This window comes from Onychomys torridus, chromosome 12, assembly GCF_903995425.1.
Source record: "Onychomys torridus chromosome 12, mOncTor1.1, whole genome shotgun sequence".
NCBI lineage: Eukaryota > Metazoa > Chordata > Mammalia > Rodentia > Cricetidae > Onychomys > Onychomys torridus.
The window spans coordinates 35244986-35252678 of NC_050454.1; positions in this window are offsets into that span (position 1 = coordinate 35244986).

Sequence of the window (7693 nt, forward strand, 5' to 3'; positions counted from 1 at the left end):
GATTTCCCACATAGTCTCCAGTGTTAGAATACTCAGTTCTTGGTTGGTGTAGTTTGGGCAGGTTTGGGAGTTGCAGCTTTGCTAGACAAAAGTATGTCACTTGGGGAAGGCTTGGAAGTTTCACATGCCATGCTCAGTTTTCTTTCTCCCTGCTTCTTGCTTGTGGTTCAAGATGCGGGCCCTCAGCCCCCAGCTTCTGGCTCTAGTCATCATGTATGCTGCCTGCTACCATGATGTCCTTACCACCATGAACACTAACTTTCTGAAATGAGAAACCCAGATAAACTCTTCTATAAGTTGCCTTGGTCATGGTGTTTTACCACAGAACTAGAAAAGTAACCAATATTGGTAGGTGTATCACCCTACAGTTGTGAGTAAGGAGTAACTTTCACTAATGCCATGCTTAGATACATGAGATCATTTAACTTCACATATAATTATATTGAAGTCTGAATCATGGATAAAATTATATTGAAGTTTGAAGCATAGAAGTGTAGATGAAATAAATATTAAAAACAGCTTCCTTTTTCCTTGAGGTTCTCTGGAATGGCCAGATTCATAGTCTGGATATTTAACTCAGAATTTGCATTCTTCCATGAGATTTGTACTTGGCCATGAATATGGATATTTCCTGTAACTGAGAAGGGACATGAATTAGAAGATCATTAGATATTAAATGTGATGTAACATAGACTTAAAATTTAATGTGAAATTAAGGTATACAAACGTTCCCCAAATGAGTGGCTCCCAGCCAGGGCTACACACAGGAAAGAGCCACAGGAGTTCACATGCCCTCTCAGTTACAGAGAACTCATGGCTTTGGAAGGGAAGATGGACACCCTATCTGTTAGGGACCAAGATGTCAGGAACCAACCATGAACCATGGAAAGTACTAGCTAGACCAGAGAACAAGTCATAAGCCCCTTCCCAGAGCAGTAACCAGAGGCCTCCAAAGATAAGAGAACATCCCACAGTCAGGTGCCATGACAACCGAACGTAAAGAGCATTCCAGGGTCAGATAGCCTAGCAACAGAATAAACTGCCCCTGACCAGTGACCTTAGCAGACATCTCGCAGTTGCACTATCTGCCTCACACGTCTTGCACCCCTTCCATGTTCTACACGCCCCTTTTCCCTTCCCCTCCTTCCTGCCCCTTCCCCCCTTATGCTATATAAGCCATGTGGAGAGAAATAAAGTTTGGTGGCTTGATCAGAATTCTGTCTTGCTGCTGTGTCTTGTGTCGCCCTTCCCTTTCATTCGCTCCCACAGGTGGGTCACCCTCGTTGAAACCCCGCTGGCCAGGGCACCTATCTGCCATTGAAACTGAGTTTTTTTTGTTTTTGTTTTTGTTTTTGTTTTTTTAATAAAGAATCAGGACTATATTATGTGCAGCCTCTTGTTGACTGGTGGCTATGTTTGATCATGATACATTTGACTTTAAAAAACGTCTGGGTAAGGTCAATAAATTCAAATAAATTTCGGTATGTCAATTACTTGAATCAACTTTGGAATATCTCATTTAGTACATACTTATGATGAACAAGTTGGATTCCAGTGTGGGAGTAAGTTTTTCAGGGACTTCTAGGGGTTATTGTCTACTGTGTACTCCAAAGGCTTTCTGCAGTGTTCACGAGTCTCAGTCCCTAAATAATATAGATGAAGTAAGAGAAATAATGTGAAAGAGATACAGGTCATAAGCACCCACTGAAAAGCATCATATTAATGTACTGTCACGTTAATATTTCTTCCAGGGATTTAAATTGTCTTTACTTCTGTTTGGTTCAATGTCCTAATACTCCATCAACTAAACTTCCTGCCTTAGTTGCTTTCTGTTTTTATCCCCTAATACCACATTTGTAAACAACAGAGCACTGCTTTCTGCTAAAAGGCAAAATTCCAACAAACGTGGTTTTGCAGATTTTAATGGGCTTTGTTTGAAATTCTGTAGTCATGCAGTAGTCTGAACCAAAAATGGTTGAGAATACTCTTTCCCCCATAGTCAGAGAGAAGGAAGTGATGACCAGAGAATGGGAGAAAGAGGCAGAGTGAGCCTGACTGGCTATCTTATACTATACTTATACTCTCTATAGAGACAGCTTTAGGTTAAACTTCATTCAATTTAAGTTTCTAGTTTAAAGTCATGGTTCTGGCGGTTGTGAAGACCAGTGTCAAGATGCTGGTATCTGGTGAGGGCCTAATGCTTCAGTGTAACAGGGTGGAGGGCATCATGGTGAGGTAGGCAAATGTGTTCTCTAAGGGCTCCTGTCCATTCTTGTAGAGATACTGGTGTGGCTTTAAGAGCTCTCCCCTCCTGAACTCATCTAATCCCAATTCCTTGAAAAAATTTTACTTCTAATACCATTTGCATGAAAATGTGGAGATTAAGTTTTCGTCCCTTAGGTTTTGAGGACACAGCTAGATCACAGCACCCCTTCTTAAGAAAGTGATTAACTATCGATCTTTTCCCATAGTTCAATATCCTGTAAGAATAGAAACTCCAGGAAGCTAGAAGCTTGACTTCGTTCATTAATGTACTCTTTATGCTTCTAGAAGAAAGGTCTCAAATATTTGTGAAAAGAATAACTGTTTTGTTCTTTTTAAATTATGTTCTAAGGTGAGCTAGGGATCCTTGGCTAGGCTTCAGTGTTGGGAGATGTTTGAGAGAGGTATGGAGAGTGGTGTGCAAGGGAGAGAGGCTAGGCCATTAGCATAAACTCTGTCCCATGTTCATTTCAATTACAGTACTATCTTCATTGGGGTTCCCACCCCATGTCCCACCCCCACGCGCACATGCGTGTGTGTGTGTGTGTGTGTGTGTGTGTGTGTGTGTGTATGTGTCATGTGCAGGTGTGTACAAATGACTATAAAAGTAGAAGTTAAAGGTTGAGCATTTTCTTGATCACTCTTTATCTTATTTTAAAAAGAAATGATACCTACTATCTTTAATTGTTAAAAATACTTTCATTAAGCAACAATGATACATTTTAGAATTACAACACATGGTGGGAAAAAGCAAGTTTCTCAGTGGTTTCAAATTCCTGGCTTGTTACTCTTTGATATTCAAGCACAATAAATCAGTATTCCCAGAAATTTCAAAATTTCACAATAGTGATTATTTTAAATATACTTCCAACACTATTCACACTATTACTTAATTAGCAAAATGTCATATCTAAAAAATAATATACAAATTTAGTCATACTTACAAAGAAATACAACCTACAGCGATATCCACACAAGAAAATTATAATTAAAGATTCAGACTTAAATTTTTAAGACTTAATAATGATCTTCTCCCACCCCTCCTGTGTGTGTGTGTGTGTGTGCGTGTGTGCGTGCATTGTGTAAATAGTTCAGAGGGTCTGTGTTGGGTGTCTCTTTTGTTCTCTACCTTACTCTTTGAGACAAGGGTGTGAGATAAAGAGAACTCTTCTTTAAAATTACTTACTTTGTAGTATTCAATAATAGCAATAGGAAATAGACCAAGACAGACACTTTAGATTTGGGGGATGGTCACTTCAGCAAAACCTAGTAGTTCTGTTTTATCCAGTTTTGACTGTGTTAGTCTCGCTGAAACTACAACTCATTGGTTGGCAAACAGGCTGGCCAGGAAGCTTCAGGGATCCCCTTGTCTACCCCCTCACCTCCAGTGCTAGGACTGGAGAGATTGCCACCATACCAAGCTTTTACATAGGTCCTGGGCATCTGAACTCAGGTTCTCATGCTTGCATGACATGCTCTCTAATTACTGAGCCACAGCCTCTGCCCCCTTGTTGGAACCCACTAGGTTTCCTAGTGGCTGTGCCCAGCAGGACTACATAAGAGGTTGATTGGATCACGGGCCTGGGTACCAGGTGACTGGAACTAGCAAGGGGGAGGTCTTTTGCTCCACCCCCTTGGCATTGTTATGAGTAGACCTTTGGAATAAAGTTCTGGGCTGGTGGATAATGATCCAGGCCCACTTGAGTCTATCCTGTGTTTTCTCTCTGTTTCTTTACTCTCTAGTTCTAAATAAGTCTCTTATCCCTCATTTCTCAAGAGTTCCTGGGGTAAATAAGTGTGGGGGCTGGTCTCCCACATCCCCTATTGCTTTTCTTCAAACTCTTAGTGGCCATTTCTAAGCTTATTCATGTAGACGGTCTCCATTTTCCTCCTGCTACTTACACTATGCGTCTTGGGTCTGTGTCCTTCCGCCTAGTAAAGTCTTTCCACTCCTTCCTTAACAGTGGTGGTTCAAATCCTCCTCATGGGGATGATCCAGTTGTTAGAGTTCATCTTTGAGTACACCTCTTCTCTGGAGTCTTTACCTCACACTCCCTGGTTGTCTTCATGGCTCTCCAATTCCTCCACTGAAGCCTTCAAACACCTTTTCTTTGTTTTTATTCAGGTTTAATAATTGTTTTTGGCAAGCGTATTGGAAATAGCTAGAGCATAAGATTTTTGCCTTAATTTTACACAGCTTTTTTGGTATCACTCAATTTCAGGGTTTTTTTTTTTTTTTGATGTTATTCTATTTATTACCGTTTTAATTCAGCACATTTTAGCCTTTATTCTTTTTATCACATTTTAAATTCAGCTTATGTTTCAAACAAGCTTCTTTTCTATTAAAAAAAAGGCAAGGTTGATAATTTCTAAAACAAAAATCCTGTCTTTTTTTTTTTTTTACTGTAAATGATTTTATGTGCATATCTGGTATCTTTTAAGGTAGTGCTTCATGTTCCTTAATACTGTTTTATTCATCCAAAAAAAATAAAAGAAAGAAATTTGCTGAGGTTTTGTGTTAAGAATTAAGAGAGAAATCCTCTGTGTTCTCTATATTCTTCAAATAGGGCGTGGAGTAAACCCTTCATCTTTCACGCTGGAGGGGGTTGTTTTGGTTGGCCATCTCCTAGCTGGGCTTCAAAGGTCAATGAATCACTAGTTTATAATGGCCCTGCTGGTGTCCTCTTGTCTTTGAGTTGAATCCACTGACTCAGAGGGGGTGTATCCCTGAAAACTTTGAGAACAACTGTAGTTCTTCTTTACCAGAGACAGCCTGGCAGAGCCACAGTCTGAAATCCATCCATTTCTTTGCTTCTTCCTTTCTGCATTACCTGTGATACTCAGTAGCCACTTAGATGTTTTTTAATAAGTCCCAACAACTTGAAATTATGGAGGGTTATAATCAATGGTGTGGCAGGATAGCAGGTTCCAAGGGTGGGATAAGGGAAGAGCTGAGACTCCTTCCACACAAACTTCTAGACACATTTGGGGCACAGTGGGTCCTGGGTTTTAACACTGGTCACTATTTTCAAGCTACTCAAGCCTGGAGGAATGATTGAAACCTTTCTCCTCAAAGATACTGGTAGGCCAGTAGTACTATCCTTAAAGGATTATTGTAAGAACAGACTAACAGACACAATACAGTTAGTATACATTGGCACAATGAAAGTATTCAGTAATATTATCTACTATAATGATGACTTTTTATTTTATTATTAAACAGTAATAACTTTCAGTCTATGGGCCAGGCTTCTTGGGGCAATCTATGTATCTTATGCATTAAGCAAAATGTTATAAGGTATGGGATTGGATAAAATGGAAAGAATATTACAAGGAAGACACAGAAAGGTTGTGTTGCAAAGACTAGCTTTAGATCCTTCTTATCATCAACCTAGGCTGCTGTTGATGGGCCATGAACTTCTGTATGGAGTGGGTAAAGCTCCATTATGACCAACTCTGTAATTTGTCTTCCTTAACTGCAATTGGTATTTTAATTCTGTGATTAAGAGTATAACAAGAGAAACAATTGGATTAGGAAACGTGTGTTCTCTTCCTGGGTTGATTATTAGCAAGCTATGTCATTCTGGTTGCATCATATCTTCCCTTTGTGTGTTGTTTATTCTACCTATACAAAGAGGTTGGAATAGCTGCCCTCTTAGAGTTCAGCAGCTTTATATTGCCTTGTGTAGATTTGTTAGTGATACTGTTTTATGGTGGGTTATAAATCAGTTTCCCCTTTCCCACCTTTTACTCTAAGTACCAATCTGATTTAGTGAATATGATTTCGGAATGAGATCTAATCAGTTCACAGTGTTATAATTTAGACATGTGAACTTGGAATCACAGGTCATCACTATGTACAATGCATGAAAAAGTCTTTAATTAAACACATGAAATGAATTAATCACATGCTCTTGAGAAAACTATGAAAGGACCCATTCCAGGCCAGATGTGTGCTTGGAAAGAATTAGGCCAGAAGAGAAGATGGAATGGAAGTTTTATCCATGATTACTCCCATCTGTTGTCCTAAAAAAAAAAAAAAAAAACTAACCAAACATAATTTCCTAAATGAACATTAGATGTGTGTGTGTGTGTGTGTGTGTGTGTGTGTGTGTGTGTGTGTGTGTGTTGGGGGGGGGACGAGATCTAAGAAGGTAATATCGAAGTTAAATGAAATACATGAATTAATATAGGCCAGTAGCTCTGAATTTTGAGATGGGATTTTAGATTTCACTTTTTTAGAAGTCTAGACTCCTTGTTGCTGTTCTTTTACTTCATTCCTTGACTTTGATGCTTCTAATGTGAACCTGGAACTCATCGCATATTACAGCTGATAAATCTGCTCCATGAAGCTGAAACAATGAGACTCCTTCCACACAAACTTCTAGACACATTTGGGGCACAGTGGTATCGATTTTCCTCTTTCATGTAAAGGGAAGAAATCACCCCAATTTATATGTGGGCAGAACTTAGCAGAGGCTGTGCTAACAAACCCGAGTTTAATATTCCGAATCTAACAAAGGTAGTTGCCAGAGGGACTATATATCATTAGCTCCTGTACTGCTGTCTTTAGATAGTATTAATTCATAGTCCATTGAGTCAACTCAGAGTTGGTTAATGAACTATGTAGGCACTCATATCTACAGCTTGTAGAGGTGCTAAAGAGATTTCATTGTTTGATTTTAATTTCTTCTTTATTGCTGCCCAGCATAACTTGAGATCCTACTGTAACTTTATGTAAGAGGGTGTTTTACAACTGTACTTGACCTTTCTGAAGTGTTTTCATTTAAGGCAGTTAATGAAAAGTTTCATTCTTTCTATAGAGTTGAAACAAATCATGAAGCTTAACAGCAAACAATCCTGCTGAGTTGTTTGAATCCTTCTTAAATGCTGCATCTTTGAATCACTTATCAATATGGCTTTAGCTATTTTAAAATTAGCTACTAAGTTTTTTTTCTTTCTTCTTGTGATCACATAAAAAGTGAAGGGACCAGAGCACAGAAGGAGTTTCCTTTTCTGGCATTCCCACGAGCAGGCAAATTTGGAGGCTCCTTTGGCTCCAGCTGCAGAGAGTCACACTGGAAAGCCTGTTGCATCGAGTCACGGGGCACATGAACTGTTCCAAGTGCACTGGGGAGTTCCCAAAGCCAGATGGTAGGAAAAGGCAGGACCAGGATTTCACCACAGAAATGAGTTTACTCTCGTTTCTTTTCTGTTGTTGATTATAAATCTGATTTAAGTGTTTTATGTCTTCTCTCACATGCAAAATTTATATTTAAATATATATATATATGTATGTATGTATATATATATATATATATATATATATATGTATGTATATGTATTTAACATATGAGAAAGTATCTCTCTAGCTCCTAATCGTAAAATATTTGAGAAAATTGAAATCAGTGCTTGTTTTACATGAAGACCA